This window comes from Symphalangus syndactylus, chromosome 15 (genome assembly GCF_028878055.3).
Source record: "Symphalangus syndactylus isolate Jambi chromosome 15, NHGRI_mSymSyn1-v2.1_pri, whole genome shotgun sequence".
NCBI classification, from domain to species: domain Eukaryota; kingdom Metazoa; phylum Chordata; class Mammalia; order Primates; family Hylobatidae; genus Symphalangus; species Symphalangus syndactylus.
The window spans coordinates 47,314,844-47,341,330 of NC_072437.2; the positions used below are offsets into that span (position 1 = coordinate 47,314,844).

The 26,487-nt window shown below is 37.3% G+C and overlaps 1 protein-coding gene across 5 annotated transcripts in view; it reads left to right on the forward strand.

Moving 5' to 3' along the window:
• KLF12 (KLF transcription factor 12) overlaps positions 1-26,487 on the forward strand; it is a 450,646-nt gene that overhangs the window by 10,198 nt on the left and 413,961 nt on the right. The window contains exon 1 of one of the 5 annotated variants that reach the window (XM_055245005.2): positions 16,816-17,064. The exons of the other annotated variants lie outside the window; for them this stretch is intronic. The gene's annotated coding sequence lies outside the window, so the exon portion shown is untranslated. Of the gene's footprint in view, positions 1-16,815; positions 17,065-26,487 lie in introns of those variants that run through there. 5 annotated transcript variants of the gene reach the window in all.

Consider the following 26,487-nt stretch of genomic DNA (forward strand, 5'->3'; position numbering starts at 1 on the left):
ACAGGTAACTTCAGCAAACACAAAATATTTCATTGAAGAAAGAAATGAACTCAATGAGTCGATTAAAAGCGTTAATGGAATTTTTTTTTAGCACTATACTGAGTGTGGTGGAATTATACCAAGGCTCTAGGCTGAGGCAGTTACCTTGTGTTTTATTTATAAATAACAAATTAACACAGTTTAGAATACTTGATAAGTATGGGCTAACAACAACAACAAAAATTGCTTTGTGCCTGGTGGTTTAGAGTGGTTTTAGTTTCATCTTGATAGTTCTGTATGGTGGATTGAACACATATTACCCATGTAATTGATGAGAACACTAAAATCAAGAGAAGGTATAAGTCTAGAAATTGGCAGAACTAGAACCCTAATTGCCAACACCAGTAAAATAGTTTTTTCCCATTGCATAATTACTACTGTCTTTCTGACTTCCATTTAGTCTCGATAAGTAAAAACTTTGCAAGTCCACATTACGTAAAAGAAGTGTCACTAGTGTCTAGCTCATATGAAATGCCCAGTGAATATCAGATGAATTTTTACCTTCTTCCAAAATGCACTTTAAAAAGGTAGAAAGAATCCATATGTAACAGCCCAGAGAGATCAACCCGTTGACCCTGGAATAGAGTGTGTGTAGTTAGAGACATCCATACTCTTTGAAGAAAGTTAGGGCATTTACCATGTGCCAAGGCTTGTGCTAGGTGCTGTAAATACATACTTAGATAAAACATGGGCTTTGTCCTACGATGTAGGCAGATCAAGAAAGAAGCAGGATAGCTAAGCCGAAAGGCAAGCCCAAGCTGATATATTCTGGATTAGTTTATTTCTTTTAGATCTTTAATGTGTCTAAAAGGTACCCTGGATATTTTTAGATTTATGCTGTAGTCTCTTTGGAGTACTTTTAATCTTACCAGAAAAACTTTTTCTATTTAAGTATGTACTTTCGTAAGTTTTTTATTTCAAAAACTTTTTGCACATTTTTTTATCTTAAATGTGTATAATACATTTTAAACGCATTTCATTTTATGTTTCCAACCAACGCACAGATAGGTATTTATGATATTTACATGTGATTTATTTTTATTTTTTACTTCTGTGACTCTTTAAGTTTTCAAAGAAACACAACTGAAGATCGTTAGAAAATAAGCATTGTTTTGCAAAAGCTCGCTTTAATGGGCATTGTTTACAAATATATTATTCTGATAAAAGTGGGTATACTTGTATGGAAACTTTAAAATTCTTTTTTTTTTTTTTTTTTTTTTTTAGTGAACTGTTTTGTCTTTTACTTAGTTCTTTTTCTTCTAGCCAAAAATAGCATTCCATTAGTCCATAACTTATGTTTTTAGCACAATTATGTGTCCTTTTATATTTTTATCCATGTTCTCAAGCGTTAGGAACACATACACACAGTTTTTTAGTCACTGCTTACAAAAATGGCAGGAGTTTTTTTGAAACTCTTTTATCTTTTTTCATTCAGTGCTGCCTAAAAGAAATCCTTCTCAGCTGCTACTGTTCTAATCAATTAAAAAATTGTTATATTGTATTCCAAGGAGTGGTTATTTCATAGTCTACTCAATCACTCATTTATTAGAGGGAAATACTGTGTTTCCAGTTTTTGCCACTTTTGAACTAATGATGTAATAAATAACTTTATAAGTATCTTCTGAGAGACCTAAAGAATAGATTCCCAGGGATAGGACCATTCATTCAAGACGTATCAATTTTCATAAATGTTGCCACATTGCTTTGACAAGGATATAGTAATTCACATTATTACCAGCAATGCAGGCAAATACGCTCTCCCCAATCACCATCAGCAATAGTTCATGTTTCCCAGTCTGATAATTGTGTGGTAATATCTTATTGTTACTGGAATTAGTATTTTCTGATTGTTAGTGACTTTGAACATCTTTTCTGATGTTTGTAGGCAAATTAGAATTATTCTAAGAATTGTCCTTTCATATTCTTTGCCCATTTAAAAAAATTGGTTATTGTCCTTTTGTGGGAATTCATTTTATATTAAAGCCACTAACCATCTGCCTGACATTTCCATTGCAAGTAATTTTTTTTCATAAGCTGATCTTTTATCTCTTGCCTGTTCAAGAAGTATCTTGATATACAACCTTTAAAATATATAAGCAATTCCTTCTCTTTCTCTCTGGTGTCCTGTTTTAAGGTTTTCTCCATTGATAAAGTAGGCATGTAATCTCCTCACTAGATTTAATTTTTCCCCCCATTTTTGTCTTTAATCTATTTGGAATTTATTGTTGTATATGGTATAAATACGAGAGGGAGTCTACTTTTTAGTTTCAGAGCACAGACATACCATTGTATCAGCAGCAATTTTGAGGTAATCTGTTCTTTTTCCAGAGAATATAAATTTCACATTTGTCATATAATGTTTTCGTATATCCTGTAGTACCTGACTTTCTTTATAAATTTTCTTAGGTATTCTAATGCTTGCAACTAGCATTCATATGTGAGGAATATTTTATCCCTCATCACACCTCCCTTGGGAAAAAAATATTCAAAAACCCTGTTGTGATTTTAATTGGGATTGCATTAAATTATATATACTCCTGGGATAATTAACATTTTAATGTTATTTGCAATGGATTGTATCATCCCAATTCAAGAATGTGGATGTTTTTCATTTCCTCATGTCTTATTTTTTGTATTTCAAAAATATGCATTGGTTACATAAGCTTTGATCTTATGCATAGCTGGATTTGATTTTTAAGAGTGTTTTTGTTTGCTTATTTGTTTTGTTTTGTTTAATGGGATAATGGTCATTAGCTTTTTTCTTTTAATGTATTCATCTGATACTGGTTTCAGGGTATTCATAACGTCGTATAATGAGTTGGGAAGTTTTTCATTCTCTTCTATTTTTTGGAATATTTTGTGTAGAATTGGTACTATTTCTTCCATAAAAGTATGGGAGAATTCACTGGAGAATTCTATATTGTTCTATATTGTTACTGATTTTTTGACTCCTTATTCTGTCGGTTATTGGGAAAGTATTGAATTACAGTTGTGAATTTCTCTAATTCTCTTTTCAGTGCTGTCAGTTTTCGCTTTATGTATTTTGAAACTCTGTTATTAGGTGTGTGCACATCAGGATTGTTGTGTTTTCTTAGTGAATTGACCTCTGTTCTTACCATCTCTAACTTTTATTTGGAGTGTTTTGGCAATTTAATGTAAAATACTTTTTGTATAATTGGGTTTCTGGAACTTGCTATTTGTTTTCTATTTTTCTCATTTTGTTCTCATAGTCCCCAGTATCTTTCTTTATTTAGGCTTGATTATTTTTTAGTATTTTATATAATCTCCGTCATTGGCTTATTAGTTAATCCGTTTGTTTTATATTTTTTAGCGGTGACTCTAATATACATCAACTTCTTACAGTCTACCTTCAGATAATACTTTACCTTACTGTATGGTAGCAGAATCTTAGTATATTGCCATTTTTTTCTCTTTCATTGTTTGTGCTATTTTCTTCACATATTTTACTTACACATGTTATAGCCTATCCATTTCCTGGCTACTGTGTTTGCTTTAAACAATAAGTTACCTTTAATACAGATTCAACATCAGACAAAAATGTGTTTTAAAATTCTTGCTCATATTTTTGTTAGTTCCAGGGTTTTTTTTATTTCTTTATGTAGATATGTTTTTATATAGTATCACATTAATTTTACCTAAATAAATTCTTTCTTTACCTAAATAATTATTATTTTTTATTTTTTATTTTTTTGAGACAGAGTCTTGCTCTGTCACCCAGGCTGGAGTGCAGTGGCGTGACCTCAGCTCACTGCAACCTCTGTCTCCTGAGTTCAAACAGTTCTCGTGGGTCACCCTCCTGAGTAGCTCCTGATAGGCGCCTGCCACCACGCGCAGCTAATTTTTGTATTTTTAGTAGAGACAGGGTTTTGCCATGTTGGCCTGGCTGGTCTTGAACTCCTGACCTCAGGTGATCTGCCCACCTTGGCCTCCCAAAGTGCTGGGATTACAGGCATGAGCCACTGTGCCTGACCTACTTAAATAATTTGTTGCAGTACAATCTGCTGGGAATGACATTTCTCAGCTCTTGCTTATGTAAAGGTATCTATATGCTTTGGTTTCTGAAGTATTTTAGGTGGGTATTCAGTTCTGGGTTGACAGTTTTCCCCCATTATGTTAAAGATATTGCTCCAGTATCCTCTCATTTATGTACTTCTGAAAAGATATCTTTTGAAATTCTTATTTTTTTTTGTCTATATGTAATGTTTCTTTTTTTTTCTTTTCTTTGGCTGCCTTCAGGAGTTTTTTCTTTGACTTTGGTTTTCAGCAGTTTTACTATGATGCATATAGGTGTGTTATCATTTATAATTATCATGTGTTGGATTCTCTAAGCTGCTTTATTATTTTTCTTAGTTTTTCATAAATTTCTACCCATTACTTTTTCAGTGTTTCTATTGCTCTCCCTCCCTTCTCTTCTCTTTTCCCTTTGGACTATGTTGACTAGCACATTAGACTACTTGGTGTTGCCCCACAAGTCTTGAATCTTCTGCACCTCTCCCCCATCTATTCAAGTTTTAGTCTGAATAATTTGTATTGATCTGTCCTCAAGTTTACTAATTCTTCCTGCTGTGTCAGGTCTGTTGTAAGCTCAGTGAAAGAATTCTTAACTTTTCATAGAAGTTATTTGCCTAGCACTTTTTATGATGTAAAAAAATTTGTACCCCTTTTCTTAATTTCTCTGTTCATGCATGTTGTACCCTGTCCTCCAGATTCTTTTACATTTTAATTATAATTATTTTGCAACTCTCAATTTGTTAGTTTCAGTATCTCTGCTATCTCAGGGTCTGCTTGTGTTGACAGGTTTATCTGTTGACAGTGGTAGTTTCTTGCTTTGTTTTTCTGTCTTGTCTTTTATTTTTTGAGATAGAGTCTCGCTCTGTCGCCCAGGCTGGAGTGCAGTGGTGTGATCTCTGCTCACTGCAGCCTCCCCCTCCCAGGTTCAAGCAATTCTCTGCCTCAGCCTCCCAAGTATCTGGGATTACAGGCGCATGCCACCACACCTGGATAATTTTTGTATTTTTAGTAAAGATGGGGTTTTGCCATGTTGCCCAGGCTGGTCTTGAACTCCTGGCCTCAGGTGATCTGCCTGCCCTGGCCTCCCAAGTTACTGGGTTTACAGACGTGAGCCATTGTGCCCTGCCCTTATAATTTTTGATTGACTTCCTGCCATTATATATAAGAGAACAGTAGATACTGAGAGAAATAATTATTATGGTAAGAAGTTGACATATTATTGTCTTTCTTTTATTTATTTCTTTTTCTACTTTAGTTTTCTCTTCACATGTTTGGTCTCCTGGATCTTTCAAGTACTACATCTTTTCTTTCATTATTTTTTTCTCTTTGTAGTCTTTGTTCTTGGGAAGAGGTATGTGTTTGTGTGTGCATATGAGCATGTGCAGCTTCCTAGCTTAATAGACTTGCACCCTCTTACAATTAAGATTTTGGAAAGGTTGATTTGTAAATTGGATTTTGGGGGGATGGTAATATATCACAGGGACTGGTTTAATTCCATTTTCATATCAGTTTTGAAACTTTTTGACCATAATTTAATAAATGTAATGTGAGAGTGCATTTCTCTTTCATTGCCTCGACCTACCAGCCTTTGCAACTGAGTCAGCCACTTTGTCCTTCATTCTCTTATCTACCAGGAAATAGATTAACATAATGTATGGAAAGTGACACCATTCAGAGGAAACCAGCTTTCCTTTACAACATAACTAATAAAGCACTTAAAAAGTTTTTTGTTTTTTTGATCCTTAAGAATTTTATTTAACAATATAACAAACTTTGCAAAGTACATTAAGCATTGTGAGACATGTGGCTTGTTTTAAAAACTTTTATTTAAAGAAGGTTGACTAAATCATAGACATTTAAAATATTTTTAAATATCTCTTTTATTATGAGAAATTTTAAACATACAAAAGTAGTGAGAATAGTATAAGAAACCCTCATGCACCCAGACTTAACCTTAACAATTCTCAATATTTTGCCATCTTGTTTCATAAATCTCTGGCCTCACTCACTCTGAACAACTTAATTTCAGACATATAATTTTACCCATAAATACGTTAATATATTTGTCTAGCAGATAAGGACTTCAAAAAGCACATACACACACATACAAAAACTAACAATGTGTAATGACACCTAGTAGAATTGTGTGCGGAATTGGTGGGTTCTTGGTCTCACTGACTTCAAGAACGAAGCTGCGGACCCTCGCGGTGAGTGTTACAGTTCTTAAAGGCGGCGTGTCCGGAGTTTGTTCCTTCTGATGTTCAGATGTGTTCAGAGTTTCTTCCTTGTAGTGGGTTCGTGGTCTCGCTGGCTCAAGAGTGAAGCTGCAGACCTTCGCAGTGAGTGTTACAGCTCTTAAGGCGGCACGTCTGGAGTTGTTCGTTCCTCCCAGTGGGCTCGTGGTCTCGCTGGCTTCAGGAGTGAAGCTGCAGACCTTCGTGGTGAGTGTTACAGCTCTTAAGGTGGTGTGTCTGGAGTTCTTCCTTCCTCCCGATGGGCTCGTGGTCTCGCTGGCTTCAGGAGTGAAGCTGCAGACCTTCGTGGTGAGTGTTACAGCTCTTAAGGCGGCGTGTCTGGAGTTGTTCGTTCCTCCCGGTGGGCTCGTGGGCTCACTGGCTTCAGGAGTGAAGCTGCAGACCTTCGTGGTGAGTGTTACAGCTCATAAATGCAGTGTGGACCCAAAGAGTGAGCAGTAGCAAGATTTATTGCAAAGAGCGAAAGAACAAAGCTTCCACAGTGTGGAAGGGGACCAGAGGGGGTTGCCACTGCTGGCTTGGGCAGCCTACTTTTATTCTCTTATCTGGCCCCACCCACATCCTGCTGATTGGTAGAGCCGAGTGGTCTGTTTTGACAGGGCGCTGATTGGTGCGTTTACCATCCCTGAGCTAGACATAAAAGTTTTCCACCTCCTCATCAGATGAGTTAGATACAGAGTATGGACACAAAGGTTCTCCAAGGCCCCACCAGAGTAGCTAGATGCAGAGTGTCGATTGGTGCATTCACAGACCCTGAGCTAGACACAGGGTGCTGATTGGTGTATTTACAATCCCTGAGCTAGACATAAAGGTTCTCTATATCTCCACCAGACTCAGAAGCCCAGCTGGCTTCACCCAGTGGATCCTGCACCAGGGCTGCAGGTGGAACTGCCTGCCAGTCCTGCGCCGTGTGCTCGCACTCCTCAGCCCTTGGGTGGTCGATGGGACTGGGCACCCTGGAGCAGGGGGTGGCGCTCGTCGGGGAGGCTCAGGCCGCACAGGAGCCCATGGAGGGGGTGGGAGGCTCAGGCATGGCGGGCTGCAGGTCCCGAGCCCTGCCCCATGGGAAGGCAGCTAAGGCCCGGTGAGAAATTGAGTGCAGCGCTGGTGGGCTGGCACTGCTGGGGGACCCAGTACACCCTCCGCGGCCGCTGGCCCGGGTGCCAAGCCCCTCATTGCCTGGGGCGGGCAGGGCTGGCCGGCTGCTCCGAGTGCGGGGCCCACCAAGCCCACGCCCACCTGGAACTCCAGCTGGAAGCACCGCGCACAGCCCCGGTTCCTGCTGGCGCCTCTCCCTCCACATGTCCCCGCAAGCCGAGGGAGCCGGCTCTCGCCTTGGCCAGCCCAGAAAGGGGCTCCCACAGTGCAGCGGTGGGCTGAAGGGCTCCTCAAGTGCCACCAAAGTGGGAGCCCAGGCAGAGGAGGCGCCAAGAGCAAGCGAGGGCTGTGAGGACTGCCAGCACACTGTCACCTCTGAGAATTACCATGGCGTTGTTTATCAAGGCCAGGAAACCAACATTGGTAGGTTATTGTTGTTTGGATTTCACTGGCTTTTCCATTAATGCCTGCTTTGTCTTTTAGGATATGAACAAGGTACCATATTGCTTTGAGTTGTTACACCTGTTAAGTTTTCTGTTTTGTGGCAGTTTTTTTGTCTCTCTTTTTATTTCATTACCTTAAGAGTTTTGAGGAGTACTGGTCAGGTATTTTATAGGATGTCCTTCAGTTTTGGTTCATCTGATGCTTTTCTCATGATTAGACTGGCTTAGGGGGTATTGGAAAACAATATCACAGACGTGAAGTACCCTTCTCAGTGTATCATATTGGGGTATCATTGTGTCATATCATGATATCCACAAGATACCACTGATGATCTTAACCTTAATTACTTGGTTAAAGTGGTATTTGCCAAGCTTCTCTACTGTAATTTTTTTCCATTTCCATACTCTGTTCTGTGGAAGTGAGTCACTAAGTCTTGCCTACTCTTAAGAAATAACTACATATCATATTTAGAATTCTATAGATTATTTTCTTCTCCCCCATTTATTTTTAAATTTATATTGGCGTGGATACATGCATATTTATCTTAGATGTGGAGTCATAAGCTAATACTGTGTTAGTCTCTCACTTAGATTTTTCTGGCTTTGACCAAAGACCACTTTCAGATTTGCTCTTGTGGCCCAGTGACATCCCCTTGTCCTTTTGTTTTTGAATACTTTGTTAACTTTCTGGTATTACAGGATTCTCCAGGCTCATCTCATATTTTCCCTGCCACAGCTACCAAATCAGCCAATCCTCCAATGGTCTCTCATTTCATTGTAGAATGATATCTAGAAACCATGGACTGGGTGCTGAGTGTTCTTTTTGCTACCAGGGTAGATGCTGTTCTAATTGTGAATCAAGTTGATCAGAATCAGTCTTTCTTTAAACCCTATTTTTTTTAATAAACTGATAAATAGAGGAAATACCAATAATTCTATTTGAAATGATTACGTTATTTTAGCTAATTGACTGGAATTTTCATAACTTATGTTGCGATAAGAGTAGAGAAAATAGATTTTTTACCAAATCTTGCAGCAAGTTGATTGACATTTTTCTTATGTTTTCTCTTGGCTAAGTTTTCATTATCTTGGTTCCCTGGTATGGTGGGATATTAGGGATGTTTTATTTGAAGAGTTTGAGTCTATGGATACATTATATTGCCAGCATTATTTTATAATCTGCTAGATAGTACTATATTAATAGTAGTTAATTGGTGCCTCCAGTTAATAATGTAAACCTTGAACAGAACAATTATTTCAGGCCTAATTATAGTTTATAGAAGTTTTGAAATTTCTATCCTAGTTTCCAACCCTGATTTGAAGATCATAGCAGTCTTTGATCTTTGTAAGGTTAAAATACTTTCTGAAAAGTTCTGCTATGACATCTTAAACTGTGTCTAGGAAACAATCATAGCCATGGGAATCAACTTATTCTCACTGAATGTTCATGATGTGCAAGGGATTCTGTTTCGAATGAAAGCCTAAAATCTGGAGAGGTAAGGCTTTAAATACTTAAATTTCCTATAAGGATAAATTCTTAGTAGTTTGGCTTTCTACCATTCATGTAAAACTACACATGCTGTAAAACGTTCATGGCCACATATAAAGAATTTAAAGAAATTGAAACTTCACTTAAAGCAGGTTCCCACTAGATGTGAATAAGAGTGTTGCTTTGTGAGGAAGAAAATGTGTCTCTGGCCTTTTTTCCCTAGGAGCGAAGAAATGGTCTCCAGTGATCTGTCATTGGGCATTGTGTTAAGTAATCCTTAGTAATTTCTCAGTAAAAAAAATGCTGGTGAAGCTTTCTGGCTATGCCTCAGTGGTTCCTTTTCAAAGAGGACATTAGCAGAGAAGGGAAGAAATTAAGTTTTCCTGTTTCCACTTTTCCTCATTTTTGGGTTTATCTGTAAGTTTATTTCATGTGGGTCTAAGGTAAGGAAACTGAGCACATGTTTACCATATGGCAACGATAGTGTGTGGAATGCTAAATCTCAGTAAGATATATCCACGTCTGAATCCTGGGAATATGTGAATATTGCCTTGTTTGGAAGGTGGTTTTTGCACATGTAATTATGTTAAAGATGTGAGATGAGAACATCCTGAATTTCTTAGGTAAGCTCTAAACTCAATGACAAGTGTCCTTACAAGCGTCAGAGGAGGAGAAGGCAATGAGAATACAGAGGCAGGGATTGGAAGGATGTGGCTACAAGCCAAGGAATACCAACTAGTGCCAGCAGCCACCAGAGGTTGCAAGAGGCACGGAAAAGTTTCTTTTTTTTTTTTTTTTTTTGTCAGAGTTTCACTCTGTCGCCCAGGCTAGAGTACAGTGGCACGATCTTGGCTCACTGCAACCTCTGTCCCCCAGGTTCAAGTGATTCTCCTTCCTCAGCCTCCCGAGTAGCTGGGATTATAGGTACCTGCCATCACGCCTGGCTAATTTTTGTATTTTTAGTAGAGACAGGGTTTCACCGTGTTGGCCAGACTTCAGGTGATCCACCTGCTTCAGCCTCCCAAAGTGCTGGGATTACAGGCGTGAACCACCATGCCTGGTGGAAAAGATTCTTTTCTAGAGCCTTTGAAGGAGTTGCTTTTCCCCTTCTCTACAACTGTGAGAGAATAATTTCTGTTGTTAGTCACCAGGTTTGTGAAAAATTGTTAGGGCAGCCACAGGAAATTAATCAACTCACTATGGGCAGTGTATTATGTGGAATGTTAGTGGTTATAAGGTCTTTGCCACCAGGAATTCATAAATCTTTGAAAAGTAAACAAAAACATAATACAATGTTACAAGTTCTATAAAAAATAATTGTACAGAAAGTTCTGAAAGCTTTGAAGGGGATAACTAACTTTGTTAATTTGGAGGATTTAGAACAGTAGTCCCCAACCCTTTTGGCACCAGGGCTTGTTTCATGGAAGGCAGTTTTCCCATAGACTGGGAGAGAGTGGGAATGGTTTCTACCTCAGATCATCAGGTATTAGATTCTCATAAGGAACATGCAACATAGATCTCTCTCATGCACAGTTCACAGGTACTGGTCCATGGCCCCGGGGGTTGGGGCCCTGTGATTTAGAGTATTCATTGAGAAAGAAGCATTTTATCTGTGTTTGAATGACGAGTAAGACTATTCCTGGCAAAAAGGGAGTGGAGGATTACAGGGAGGAGGACATGTGTATGACATAGCACGTTATGCTCCTTTAAACCCCATCTGTGAGATGAACACCCATCTAAAACTCCAGTATTTTCAAGTATTGAGAGTAGGGCAATTTCTTGAACCCACATTGACAACTTGATGCTGCCATATCTCATATTTTAATAGTGTGTCTCTGCTGTAAATATTATTAAAGATATTTTTAAAAATTGCCTTTCATTCATACTTCATCCCTTAATCTTCTGACTCAATCTCTTTGGCAGCTTAGAGTGTAGTATGATGTCAGTGACCCACATATAAGACCTTAATTATGGGCATACCTCAGAGATACTGTGAGTTTGGTTCTAGACCACTACAGTAAAGCAAATATCTCAATAAAGCAAGTCACTAGAATTTTTTTATTTTCCCAAAGCATAATAGTTATGTTTACATTATAATGACCTATTAAGCACACAATAGCATTGTGATTAAAAAAAAAACCTACGTGCCTTAAATTAAAAATACTTCATTGCTAAAAAATGCTAACATTCTTTTGGACTTTAAATGAGTCATAATCTTTTTTGCTGGTGGAGGGTATTGCTTGGATGTTGATGGCTGCTGACTGATCGGGATGGTGGTTCTGAAAGTTGGGGTGGCCATGGCAGTTCATCGATGTTCACAGCATCTTCACCAGGAGTAGATTCCAACTCAAGAAACCACTTACTTTGTTTGTAAGAAGCAACTCCTCATCCATGAAAGTTTTATTGTGAGATTGCAGCAATTAAGTCACATTTTCAGGCTCTACTTCTAATTCTGTTTCTCTTGCTGTTTCCACCACATCTTCAGTTACTTACTCCACTGAACTCTTGAACTTCTCCAAGTCATCCGTGAGGGTTAGAATCACCTTCTTCTAAACTCTTTGTAATGTTGATATTTTGACCTCCTGCATAAATCACAGATATTCTTAGGACATCTAGAATGATGAATCAGTTCCAGAAGGTCTTCAATTTACTTTGCCCAGATCCATCAGAGGAGTCACTATCTATGGCAAGTATATCTTTACATAATGTATTTCTTAAATAATAAGACTTGAAAGTTGAGATAACTCCTTGATCTTTGGGCTGCAGAAAGGATGTTGTGTTAGGCATGAAAACAGCTTTAATCTAGTTCTACATACGTCTGTGTCAGAGCTCTTGGGTGACTAGGTGCATTGTCAATGAGCAGTAATATTTTGAAAGGAATCTTTTCTGAGCAGTACATCTCAATAGTAAGTTTGAAGTATTTAATAAACCATGCTGTAAGTAGATGTGCCATTATCCAGGCTTTGTTGTTCCATTTATAAAGCACAGGCAGAGTGGATTTAGCATAATTTTTCGGAATAGTGAGTGAGCATTGGCTTCAATTTAAAGTCACCAGGTACATTATTGCCTAACAGTCAGCCTGTGCTTTGAGATTGTAAATCCAGTCATTGACTCTCTAACTATATGAAAGTCCTCCATGGCCTCTTCTTGCCATGGGTTGCTGTTTTGTCTACGTTGAAAATCTGTGTGTTTGTTTGTTTTTGTTTTTTAGCATATTCACCTTCATCAGTGATCTTAGCTAGATCTTCTGGAAAACTTGTTGCAGCTTCCCCATCAGCATTTGCTGCCTCGCCTTCCACCTTTATGTTATGGAGATGGCTTCTTTTCTTAAACCTCATGAACCAAACTCTTCTGGCTTCCAATGCAACTTTCTCACCTCCCTTGGTCTTTGCAAAATTGAAGAGAGTTAGGAACTTGACCTGGATTAGGCTTTGGCTTAAGGGAATGTTGTGGCTGGTTTGAGCTTCTATCCAGACCACTCAGACTTACTCCTTCATCAGCATTAAAGCTGTTTCGTTTTCTTATTCATGTTTTTGGTGGAGTAACACTTTGAATTTTCTTCTGGAACTTTTGCTTGGCATTCACAACTTGGCTCTTTGGCACAAGAGGCCTGGCTTTCAGTCTGTCTCTGCTTTCATCCTGCCTCCCTCATTAAACTTACTCATTTCTAGCGTTGATTTAAAGTAAGAGACAGGTGATGCTTTCTTTTACTTGAACACTTAGAGGCCTTTGAGGTTTATTAATTGGCCCAATTTTAGTGTTGTTAAGTCTCCGGGAGAGAGATGAAGGAATTGCCAGTTGGTGGAGCAGTAAGAACGCACACAACATCTATTTATCAAGTTCACTGTCTTAGAAGGTCAGGGTTTGTGTTGCCCCGAAGCCAGTCCCAAGAGTAACATCAAAGATCACAGGTCACCAATACAGATACAATAATAGAAAAGTCTGAAACATTGCAAGAATTACCAAAATGTGACACGTGCTGTTGGAAAAATTGCACTAATAGACATGCTCGACTCAACATTGCCAAAAACTTTTAATTTGTAAAAAAACAAATCAAAACAAAACACACACACACACACACAATATCTGCAAAGTTCAGTAAAATGGAGTGTAACAAAATAAGGCATGCCTGTATAGAGAACTTTTTATATTCTGACAGGGTCAGTAAACTTTTGTTTAAGGGCCAGGCAGTAATATTTTAGGCTTTTCTAGCCACATAAGGTCACTGTCATGCATACATATCATACGCACAGACGCACACACACACATAAACATTTATTTAACAGCCCTTTAAAAATGTAAAAACTATCCTTCGGGAGCATGCGTTTCAAAAACAGGCCGTGGCTCTGTTTGGTCCATAGATCGTAGTCCGCTGACCCCTGTCCTATGGTAATAAGTTGGGTGTTCCTTTTTTCTTTTTGCAGAAGAGTCATGTATTTCTGCTATAAAGAACAGATATTAAATATGAATAACTTAAAATCTGAGCCAAAATATGATTGGTTGAAGCTTATGGCTTTCTAGCCTTAAACAAATACTGAACAAATTTAGAAATAGCCAAAAAATGATCTAGTTTTCTTTAATATATTTGCCTTTTTTATAAGTGGAACTTTTAAAAACATATCTTTCACAGGTCTAAAAATAAAGAGGAAAACATCATCTTGAGGATTTCTGTAACTTCTTTAAAATAATACATTTCTGGTTTAGTAACTCATAGTACTTTTAAAAGACCTTTTTTCCCCATTGGCACAGATGTTTTTCAATGTGAGATGTTCTATTGAATTTTTAAAGACACTTAAACAAAAATGTGTTCTTTAGGGTGAATGATTAATTGGACTTTTCAGATTATCTTGTTGAAGAGTTTTGTTACTAGGTTGTGTTCTCTTTTTTTAGTCACAGCTCATGAAACGTCCCCAAATGCTTGTAGCTTTAGAATTTTTCAGCAGGTTACATTAGAATTACTTTAAATTCTCTTAAGGTAAATTGATTATAGATATTTTAAAGATTTATTTATTTAATTTTTTAAAAGAAGCCTCTTATAAGGTGATTTATTTTTGATGTCAACAAAACATACAAATTAGGTATTAAAAGAACTTTACTGGTACCTTAAATGACAAGAATATTAAGGATATTTCAAAAGTTGTCTTATTATTCAAATTTTCTTTCAGGCTACAGTACAGTACCATCTGTTCTGTTTTTCCTTCACTGAGTACATCAAGTTCAAGTGAATCAATAAAATTTGCTAATGCAAAAGGTTAATTTTTGATATAACTTATATTATTCTTATTTTTCTTACTTTTTTTTTTGAGACATAGTCTCGCTCTGTCGCCCAGGCTGGAGTGCAATGGCGGGATCTTGGCTCAGTGCAACCCCTGCCTCCTGGGTTCAAGCAATTCTCCTGCCTCAGCCTCCTGAGTAGTTAGGATTACAGGCGCCTACCACCATGCCTGGCTAATTTTTGTATTTTTAGTGGAGACGGGGTTTCACCATGTTGGTCAGGCTGGTCTCGTACTCCTGACCTCAGGTGATCTGCCTGCCTCAGCCTTCCAATGTAACTTACATTATTGAAGTCAATTTCAAATACACAACTAGAATACATCACATCTTCTTGGGCTTCATGTAGTACTCATATCCTATTTGCAGATTACAAACCGTTGAGTTCTTATCTTTAGCGTTGTTCTTATTTTTGCTGTATCTCTCACCTCAGTGCCCTCGTTTGAGAACAGGGTCCTAAGTAAATTTAACTCAACCGAGACCAACCAGCTGTGATATGATTGGTGAAATTGGCAAAAAAGAATTTAGAATCTATTTATTTCCAGGACCTGTTTAGTTGCTTACCCCTCTGAACACTGTATTACCTGTAAAGTAGGAAAAATACCTGTTTTGCATTTGTTAGGAGGGTTACAGAAGAACTCTGTAGAAAGCATCATTTCAGTGTTTGGTATAAAGAAAGGCCAGTAAGATAGTAGCTGGTATTGTTATTAGACACTGTTCCTACTCTCCATTCTAGAGGAAGAGACAGAATACATTGGGTTACTATTTGTTTTTACAATCTATTGTTAGAACTGTAATTCTTGTAGCAGAGGGAGAGTGATGATAAATCCATACCAGAGGTTCTAAGAATGATCTGTTGAGGACTGGCCTATAAGCCACACCTTGATGGGTGGGTTGCATTTGACTGGGTGGAGAAAGAGGAAGGGGCTGTCCAACATAGGAAGCACCTTGAGCTCTGGGTGAGGCAGGAAGTGTTGGGTGTGTATAGGGCAGAGGTCCACTCTGGCCCATTTAGCATACAGAAATGCTTTCTTTGGAAATAGACAGTGCTTTCAAAGGCTTAAGCCTTCAGAGAAACATGTGACATTTCATTTAAGAAAATCTAGATTTCCAAATTTTCTTGAAAAATTTGAAAATCTTGTAAGCATTGGCTAAAGTTTACTATCCTCTCTTAGTCCCACATCATTTCAATATTATACTTTTTCCTGTTTTTTTTCCCAAAAGTCTTAGCTATGATTGTCACTTTATTCTTCCATTTGACTTTCCTAATTATTTTGTTTCTCTAGAAATATGATATATACTGCCAGTTTATTAAAAGCTTCTATGTTGCTTTTTAGTAAAAACGGATCAGTTTTCGTAATTTCAGTTCTATAGATACTTGATAGTAGTTGCTGTTGTGAATGTTCCGCTTGCTCTTTATATTTCTTAAGTGGTCATTGTTGGTGTGTTCTTGTAGGAAATTCCCATTGGCTTGAACTAACATTTTATCATGTTAAAGAACTGTCTTTATTTTTATTTTACTAAGAATTACAATCAAGTATAGATTTACAATTTTATCAAATGCTTTTGGACATCTTACAATTTTCTTCTTTGCAATATTGATGATTTGACATCATGGTATGTTGCTTTTAACTAATACATTAGGAAGTTTCCCATCTTTTCCTGTGTTCTGGAGTACTTCTTACGGCATTGAAATAATCTGTTCTTTTAAAAATTATTACAAAATATATTATCTATTCTTCAAATGTCGGGAAACCTTATGTATCTGTTAGCTTTTAAAAATAATCAATTACTTACTCCCCCCAGTGCTCCCTGCACTCCAGCGAAGCTATTTTGCAGTGATTGATCCAGTTAGGTCTCTTATTTAAAAAAAAAAAAAAATTGATATTAACATTTACCTTCAATAATTTTCTAGCTACTTTTAAATTTAGTAGCAGAAATTTAAAGATAATATATGTTAAAAATTTCCATATTGTAGTTAAAAGTGATTCTTAATTTCATATTTGTATTTTTATATCTTCAAAAACTAGTTTATGATTTGTCTGTTTTATCAACTATTTTTTTCAAATATTTGTGTTTGTTACATTTTTTGTTTTCGATTGCGTTTTCTGTTTCTTTTTTTGAAGTGATTGGATTTTACACGTTAATTTCTAGTTAGAAAATCTAACATGCCATTTCTGTGTTTTGGATTTTATTGAAAATTCTTTGTCATAAAATGGATGATTAATTTAGATAAATTTCCACGTATACATGACCCTTGAACAATATGGATTTGAACTGTAGAGGTCCACTTATACATGGATTTTCTTCCACCTGTGCTACTTTGAGACAAGACAAATTGTTCCTTTTCCTCTTCTTCCTCCTCCCCCTCCTCCTTAGCCTACTCAGTTTAAAGGCAATGAAGATGAAGATTATGATGATTCGCTTCTACTTAACAGTAAATATGTTTTTTCTTTCTTATGATTTTTTAAATAACATTTTCTTTTCTCTAGTTTACTTTATTATAAGAATATAGTGTATAATACACGTAACATACATATAGCAGTGGTGTTAATCAAGTGTTTATGTCATCAATAAGGCTTAGGTGAATAGCCGGCTACTAGTATTTAGGGATTTGTTGAGTCAAAAGTTATACATGGATTTTTGACTGCATGGGAGGTCAGCGCCCCAACTCCTATGACCCTCACCCCCCACATTCAAAGGTCAACTGTGTGTTTGAAAATACAGGGTATTTACTCTTCATATAAAATTTGATATAAATATGTTAACTTTTATTTCTTGCTCTTAAAGAGTTTCATTTAGATTCTTGAAGAAAAATAATATGGAAATGAACATATTTAGAGTTTTTGAAAGAGTTATACAGAAATTGGAGTGAGAACGAAGTGGTCATCTGAATTGCTAATAGTATTGAAAAAGTTTATCCAAAGAGACTCTAAGTAAACAAGAATGATATATGGTTTATTTAGACAAATTATTATTATTATTATTATTATTATTATTATTATTATTATTATTATTGCTATTGCAGAGAACATAGTCATATACTCAAAGAGATGAGGGATATATGTTAAAATAGATTTGAAAGAGCCTTTTAATGGTCTCTTGTGAGTTATAATACGTTCACTTCCTTGTGTGGAAGATGAATAATGCCACAGTGAAGAAGTAAAGTAGTAAAAATAATGTGACTTAATAGTACATTGAAAACTTAGCCAGCATTTGCATGGAATGGAAATTAAAGGACCCATATGTACAGTATATAAGCCTAATCTTTGTTACCAAGACAAGTTGTCTAATGTCGTACCTCATGACTAAATATTTTTGCTTTCACAGTTGCTTAAAACTTTGTAAAGATCAATTGTCTTGACCACTTGTTGGCACTAGAATCTAAAGGTCATTTTCCACTTTGTGTTTCTTCTCTTTGCTCTTCATTGATTCCTGCTCTGACCCAGTTGAGGTGCACATTCTTTTCCAGGATAGGGCAACCCTTAATGATTTGTCTTGGCTTTCCTTAATTTCTACTTTCTGATATGTGGTTTATTTCTCTGCCTTTTATTTCAAGGATAGAGCCACCCTTAATGGTTTGTCTTGGCTTTCCCTGATTTCTAGTTTCTGATATGTAGTTTATTTCTCTGCCTTTTATTCTTTATATTGGTTCACATGTGTGCGCATGCGCACAAATGCACACATGGTGAGAGAGACCTCACATTTAAGTAAGTCCAACATACAATGATCTAAGAAAGTGAAGAGTTAACTTTCCTTTTTACTTTTATTTCTGTAGAGATATTGTTACCTTGAAATTCAACCTATTTCTTTATTTTAACTTAGTGACATTGCTGTTTCAAATTTTGGTTGGAGAGTTTGGAGAAGAATTGATTGCATAGGGACCCTACCCTAGAATAGTTAGAAACCAAACTGGGAATACATGTATGCCTCCTAAAGGCACCTGCTATGGTCTGTTGATGTCCCACCAAAATTCGTATGTTGAAACTTAATCTCCAATGCAATAGTATTAAGAAGTGGGGCCTTTGGGAGCTTATTGGGTTATGGGCTCTCCACCCTTGTGAATGGGATTAGTGCCGTTATAAAATAATTCAAGGGAGCACCCTAGCCCCACACATCCCTTCCACCATGTGAAGACAAGCGCCATCTGTGGGGAATGGGCCTTTCTCAGACACCAGATCTGTTGGTGCCTTGATCTTGGACTTCTGAGCTTCCAGAACTGTGATAAATAAACTTCTATTGTTTATAAATTACCCAGTCTAAGGTGTTTTGTCATAGCAGCCCAAAAAATGTAAGACAGCATCTTTAGTTCTTTTTTTTTTTCCTTTGAGCTCTTTTGAATTGGACCTGACTTTCTTGCCAAGATTTTACCATCATAATATAGAGGAAGCATAAGAAAGTCTTTCATGAATTGTTTGGCTTGGCTGTGGGAAGATAGATTTGAGTTACTACACACCTTACTGTCTTTGCAAATAGAGTAAAATACCTAACAATAGTTGTGTTGGAGCAGGTGTCTAATGATCATCTGTTTAGCCCAGTGCAGTCATCTGTTTTCTAGGCAGTTACGTTTTGTTGAATATTATTAATTCATGGTCTTGATAATCCAGTGAAAATGCAGAATTCCTGTGAACACAGTTGTTTTAAGTACACACTGATTTCTATCTCCAGGAAATAGCATTATTGCTTAGCAATAAGATGAATATTTTGAAAACATTTTAAGAAAATTTATACCTTGAAGTATAGTGTTGAGTAAAAGAAGTGGGAATTCAGTTATAAAGTTCCCCAGATTGGTCTGAGTTTTATTATGGTAGAAACTATTAATTTCCTCTTGTAGTGAAGTATATTAATCACAATTTCACCAGTATTTAAAGTAATAAATGATGTTTTTAGATAATTAAATTTTAATTAAATATTTGACACCACTTTTAGTGTCTAAGCTATCCAGTTAAAAAATTGGTACAGACAGCTGTTGAATTACCTGTGTTATCAAAATGATCTCAAATACCAATTTGGATGGGTACCTGTTTAAGGCTCTCCAAGCATTTCCTATTTACAGGTAAAATATACTTTAATAGATAGTAGGCATCAAATGTGATTATGAAATATAATTGACTGTGAGTGTCTTGAGGACAGTGACAGTGCTTTATAAATAGCCTTGAATTCCCACTTACTGTGGTATAAGCTATATAGGGGAAGGGCTCAATTAAGTTGGTGAAATTCAATTACACCATTTCTTTTTAAAGCTGACAAGAAATTGCCATCTCATTGCTACCTTAATTTCATTACAATAAGAGGTGACACTAAGAATATCAGTGGCCATGCTGAAGTCTCTCCCCCGATACTATCATGGTGTGAAAGACATCTTTTTCCACTCACTTTACAAAAGCTATTTTCTTCTTCTCCTTTGGAGATAATTAGGCATAGTACATATTAATTTTTTCTTTTATTTTCAGTGCTTGAGTGTTGAATTAATTGAACAAGCACTTTATCCTTTCATGGGTAGGGTCCTCCATCAGATTTTCTGCTTAGGTTAACACATCCAGGTTGGAAGCCAAATAATGCCATTTCTCCCACTTGTTCAGTGAATCCAAGAATTCAGCCTGTGCATCCCATTACCTATGAATTTACACTTTTAACAAAGATCTTTTCCCCTCTTCTCTACCTGTCTATGCCCTTGCTTACCTTTCCAGGATAATTATTATTATTGTTGTTGTTTGCTTTTTGGAAAAACCTACAATAATGTCAAGTTATTCTGTGTATGATGCTTTTAATTACACTATTTAAAATATAATAGTTTTTTTCTTTGATTTTCCATTTTCCTTCATTGTACAGATTAATATTTTTTAAAAATTTATTTAAAGAAATAGTCTACAATCAAGTTAGGGATATTTAGGGACAAAACCCAGTCTGTTTTGAAGATATAAAACTCATATATTTGTATTGCTAGAAAATATTGCTATTTTAAGAATTCTGAAATTGCTAAGTCAATATTTCCTTTGACAGTGCGTCTCCAGATCTTTCTTATAGATTATCATGTCTGCATAATTGTTTCCGACTTAAGAGGTTTATAAATAGTCATCCAATAAACCTTGTTTTATTTACTGAAAGGACAGATCTTTCTTACCAGCTGTGAAACAGTCATTGACTTCTGCTGTACTTGGCCCTGGGGATGTACTGAATGTAATGGTGACCCAACTCCCTGTGGACTCTGCAGCTTATGATCTTAAAAAAAGAGATGCCAACAAATAATTTTTGAAGTTAATATACGTGGGTAAAAAGCTGTAGAGGAAAAGCGTACAGGCCCACTTATACATCGGGGGGGTGGGACCTAACCCAATTTTGGTAATGATTACTAGCGTAAGTTTCAAGTATGAGAGCCTATGCCCTCCATATTTTATCTCCTGGTCACCACTCTTTATTGGTTTGCTATTGTGATTCTGTTTTCCCCTGCTGTTCTGTTGCTTCTTAAAATAAATCTAATGAATTTAGAAGTTGTCAGATTTAATTTGGAGCATGATATATATATTTATGAAGTCATATACTAAACTAGGAAAAAGTTTTCTTGATAGAACATTATTGACTCAGGAAATTGTATACTATCTCAAGCGATATTATATTTTCAGTCTGTTACATTGGGCAATGGGAGTACCATTAACAGAAAATAAGAAAGCTGAGAGAAATGTGAGGGAGCAGGAGAAAAATACAGGGAACAATCACATCTGAATTGATCAAGAAAGTAGGTCCAGGTTATTCAAAACTTTGGTTTTTGACTGAAACTCTGTGTTTTGAAGAACAATCTTCAGTGATTCACAGAACATGCAAGTTAAGAAGTTTTGCTGCCTTATGCATCTTTATGAATCTCAGTTTATGTGAATGTGCAGAAATGTTGAGCTGTACAGTTACAGTTGAATAAATGTCAGATAACACAGTGCATGAGTTTAATCATTCACTAAATATCTCTGTTTCCACAGAGGAATAATGGTGCACTACTCAAAACTGTCTAGAAATAAAATATACAAATCATTGAAATAATGTACTAAAAATATGTTCAAATGTGATGACTCACAAGTCCCCTAAACACCTTATCTGGGATATTTCCTAATCTGTAGATGCTTCTCTATTGTTGCATGGGGTGTGTGTTTGTGTGTGTATTTTAATACAGGATAAAATTTTATATTCCCAGTGGAAAAATTAAGGGTAATTATTTCCATGGGAAAAATTATTCTCATCTTTTTAGTATTACATTTGCTTTTCAGGATCTATTACAATATCAGGCTTTACTTAACCCCGTGTACTTCTAACAAAACTATCATTTGTTTCTCAATTACTTTGTAAACTGATGCTATAATAAAGTAAGTCCTATATTGTCATGACAAGTTTTTATATATAATCTTTGTACTTCATTTGATAGTATTGTAATAGATCAAGCCATTTGAAATTAGGCATAATTGAATTACATCTCATCAGTACATATTCATAGTGACCTGGAAGTTGTCTTTTTAGTTTGGGATCATCTCAAAGAAAATGAAACATTTCCTTAATTTTGGTTGTTTATGTTTTTCCCTCAAAAAGATCAATATAGTTAAATACAAATAGCACATTGTTATGTAGCCAGACAGCTCCAACTGAAGATGTGGAGTTTGCACTTCAGAATTCCCTGGGGGGTGTGCTTATGCTACTTTTAGGAGAATATTAGTGACTGCCAGTGGGCAACATATCCCTGCTCCTGTGACCTGCTCTGCTCTGTTAGATCTAGAGTACCTTTGAGGGCATTTTCCGTGCTGCACTGCTGATGATATTTCTTAGCACCTGGACTGACATCTTTGAACACACACATTTTTAAAGATCAAATCATTGTTTTAATTTGCCACCATGAGAAAGCTTCAAATGATCAGCTACAAGGATACTCCTATTTTAAGAAATTTTTTAATTGTGGAAATTTTTCAACAGTTGGGATGAAATTGTAAAGTGTCCCACAGTTAGTTTTGGGATACAAATTTTAGAAATAATATTTAAAATCACCTATAATTTTAAATGTATAGCAAGTTGTGTGAGCAGCACACGTTTTGCATTTCATCATGTTTGCTCCATCACACACCCCTCTCTCCCATTATCTTTGGTCTTTTAATGAAACATTTGAGAACAGGCTTTAGCCATGATGCCTGTCATCCCTAAATACTTCAGTGTATGTTACTGCTCCCCCCAAAAAACAGGTGAATAGAGTTCCAGGGGAAGAAGTCCATGTTGATATGACACAACCATCCAATCCACAAAACTTACTTAGATTTCAACAACTGTCCTAAAGCTGTCTCTTTGCCCTTATGGTGGTGAACTCACGCAATAATTATATTGCAGTCAGTGGTGACGTCTTTTCATACTCAACATTCTGGAACATTTCCTCAGTCATTCCCTGTCATGTCCTCTACAGTTTTAAAGTGTGCAGGTCTGAGATCCTGTAGGATGACCCTCAGCCAGTGGTGATGTTAGAGTTTTTTTTTTTTTTTTTTTTGAGACAGAGTTTCACTATGTTGCCCAGGCTGGAGTGCAGTGGTGCGATCTCAGCTCACTGCAACCTCCACCTCCCAGGTTCAAGCGATTCTCCTGCCTCAGCCTCCTGAGTGGCTGGGATTACAGGCACCTGCCACAATGCCTGGCTAATTTTTGTATTTTTATTAGAGACAGGGTTTCACCATCTTGGCCAGGCTGGTCCCGAACTGCTGACCTTGTGATCCGCCCGCCTCAGCCTCCCAAAGTGCTGGGATTACAGGTGTGAGCCACTATGCGTGGCCTCCATCAGGCATATTCTTTATTGAGTTACCCTGCCTAAACCAGCCACCACAGTGATCGTTGCCAAATGGTGATTTTCATTTTCTGCTGTTCTTTCTACTGGTAATCTGCTTTATGGAAGAGTTCTCCCTTTTTCCCCATTTATTGATGTTTTTCATATACTATGTCACAGATTCCTAGTTTACTTGATGGGTTATAATCCATTACTGTCTCTATTTTGATGCTCATATTGTCCTATATTTGGTGAATGCAAGCCATGGTGGCTCTTGTGTCTCTTAGACACATCCTGATTAGTCTTTCAGCACTTTCTTATTTTATGGCACAATAAGCAGTTCCAGGCTCATCTTGTATTTTCCCTGCCCCATCCTTGTGATAAGCCATTTCTCCAGTTAACCCTGGTTCCTTTAGTGGAGAGTGGTATTTAGAAACTATAATCTTAGCTTTCTGAGTGCGCATTGATCCTGGGTTCTCTTGGTGGACAGCTGGGAAATACATGTATATCTATGTGGGGAAGTTTAAACTTTCCCTCTGAAGATTTGATCATTGAGTCTGCTGGAATAAGCTGACAGAAGACAGATTAACGGAGAAAAGGCATACAAGTTATTCATGTGCAAGTGCATGGGAATTACACAAAGTAGGAAACTCAAAGAAGGGCTTGAATACCCTCTTCACAGGGGAGCGGAGAAAGTGAGGGATGTAGGCACTTTTGGAGGAAGAGTAAATCATCTTTAGGGGAGGTGAATAGGTCCAGAAAATGGACAGTAGTCTGGTACAGAGTTCCTCGTGGCTTGCAGGGAGGTGGCGGCAGACTCTAGGAAGGTAAGGGGAAGACATATTCTGGGAACAGAGGTTGTCTTGTATACAGATGAAGCCTGTCAGTAATAGCACCTAGAATAGATGAAAATTCTCTATGGGTGGGCATGGTGATGGCCTTCAGATTCTTCTTTGGTGATTAATTTTCCCTGGTTGATGAGATTTCTGACAGGGGACTGAAGGCAATTTTTTTCTTTTGAAAGAACTTTTCTCAGTTAGATGAGGAAACTTCAGAGAGATCCCCTCCATGGGTTAGGTTGAAAAACAAGGGAAGGTCAGACCTTGATTCTGAGGCAGTTTCTAAGGTCTCCCAATTTCCCTTAATTCAAAGTGCTTAGCATGTGCAAGTGCTATACTTTGGAGTATCATTTAATGATTCAATGGCATGTACACATACATTTTTATGCACACACTCCATAAATACATACACTTATAGCAATGTTTATGTCTGTGTTTATATACATATATTTGAGATGTTTATGTGTGTGTGTGTGTGTGTATATATATATATATATATATATATATATATATATATATATATATATTTGAGATGGACTCTTGCTCTGTCACCCAGGCTGGAGTGCAGTGGCAGGATCTCGGCTCACTGCAACTCCGCCTCCTGGGTTCAACTGATTCTCCTGTCTCAGCCTCCCAAGTAGCTGGGATTACAGGCGCCTGCCACCACACCTACCTGATTTTTGTATTTTTAGTGGAAATGGGGTTTTGCCATGTTGGCCAGGCTTGCCTCGAATGCTTGACCTCAAGTGATTCACCCACCTTGGCCTCCCAGTGTGCTGGGATTACAGGCGTGAAACACTGCACCCAGCTTCTGTGATTATATTTTTAAAAACTATAAGTTCATACTTATTTTTCCAATTCCACTGTAGCACTTCAGGGTTCTCTGTAGCCTCCACCTATTCTGTTTGTAAATACCTGCTACTGTAGTAAGAAGCCTGGCTCTTGTTATCCTCCACATATTTATTTGCTTAATCATTTTACTTATTTTCCCTATCCACTGTGTCTCATCTGCCTGTTATCGTCTCCTCTTCCTTCACCCCCACAACCCCTCTATCCGTGGTCTCCAGCCGACAGCTGCCAGCGTGCCTCCATGCTCCGTGCTCTCTCTCCCCTCCACACTCTGTGTACTTGGTGCCAGTGGACCTGCTGCCCTGTGTGTGTGCCGTTCTTTCCCATCAGCACTCCATGGCTCTGGGTGCTGCTGGGCACAAAATACAGGGATGTTTTATGGTTCAATTTGAAAAACTTATACCATTTTATACTTCAGTACTGTTTATTATGTATTTCTATTTTCAATTTAAATGAATGCTTTTTTTAAATAAAAAGAATGTTTACCCTGTGTTGAAGCATCATGCTAGGTATACTACAGAAGTGAAGATAGACAGTCTTCACCTCTACAGAGCCATGACTAGTGGGTGAAATAGCTGAATTATGTGTGAGGAATTTTACGAAACAGAAAGAGCAGGGTGCTGTGGAGGTGCTTCCTTGGTACCCTGCATGTAGGTTTTCTTCCCATGCTTAGCAGCATCTTTGCTCTTAGGATTTACTGCATGAATTAATTGGTATTTCAGTTTGATTACATGTGTGTGTCTAGGGACAAGCCTAGCTAAAGGAATGGCCCTGAGAGTTGCAGAATCTAAGAGAAGCACTTTGATTTGATGATTTTACATAGTGTTCTTCTCATGGTTGAAGGGTGATAGCTCATGTTTCTGAGCAAGATGAGATTTATATTGTAAAGGGTTCATATGCTTGTGAAGGTTGGTGTAGGGCAAAGTGCAAAGTGATTTTTCTTTTCTTCTTTTTAGAGACAGGGTCTCACTCTGTTGCCCAGGCTAGAGTGCAGTGGCCTTGATCTGCACTCTAATAGCTCACTGCAGCCTCAATTGCTGGGCTCAGGTGATCTTCCCACCTCAGCCTCCCTAGTAGATGGGATCACAGGAGTGCATTACCATGCCCAGATAATTTTTAAATTTTTTATTCTTTGAGGTCTCACTATGTTGCCCAGGCTGGTCTTGAACTACTGGCCTAAAGCGATCCTCCTGCCTTGACCTCCCAAAGTGTTGAAGTTGCAGACGTGAGCCACCCCACCTGGTCCAAAGTGATTTTTCTAACACCATTTATACAATGATAATGATGTATATATGTCCAGTAGCAAAAATGAGTCATAAAATAGCTCCTTATAACCTTACAAAAGTAAGCGGAGTTTGTGTTATAAAACAAGACCCATGACATGTAACATGCT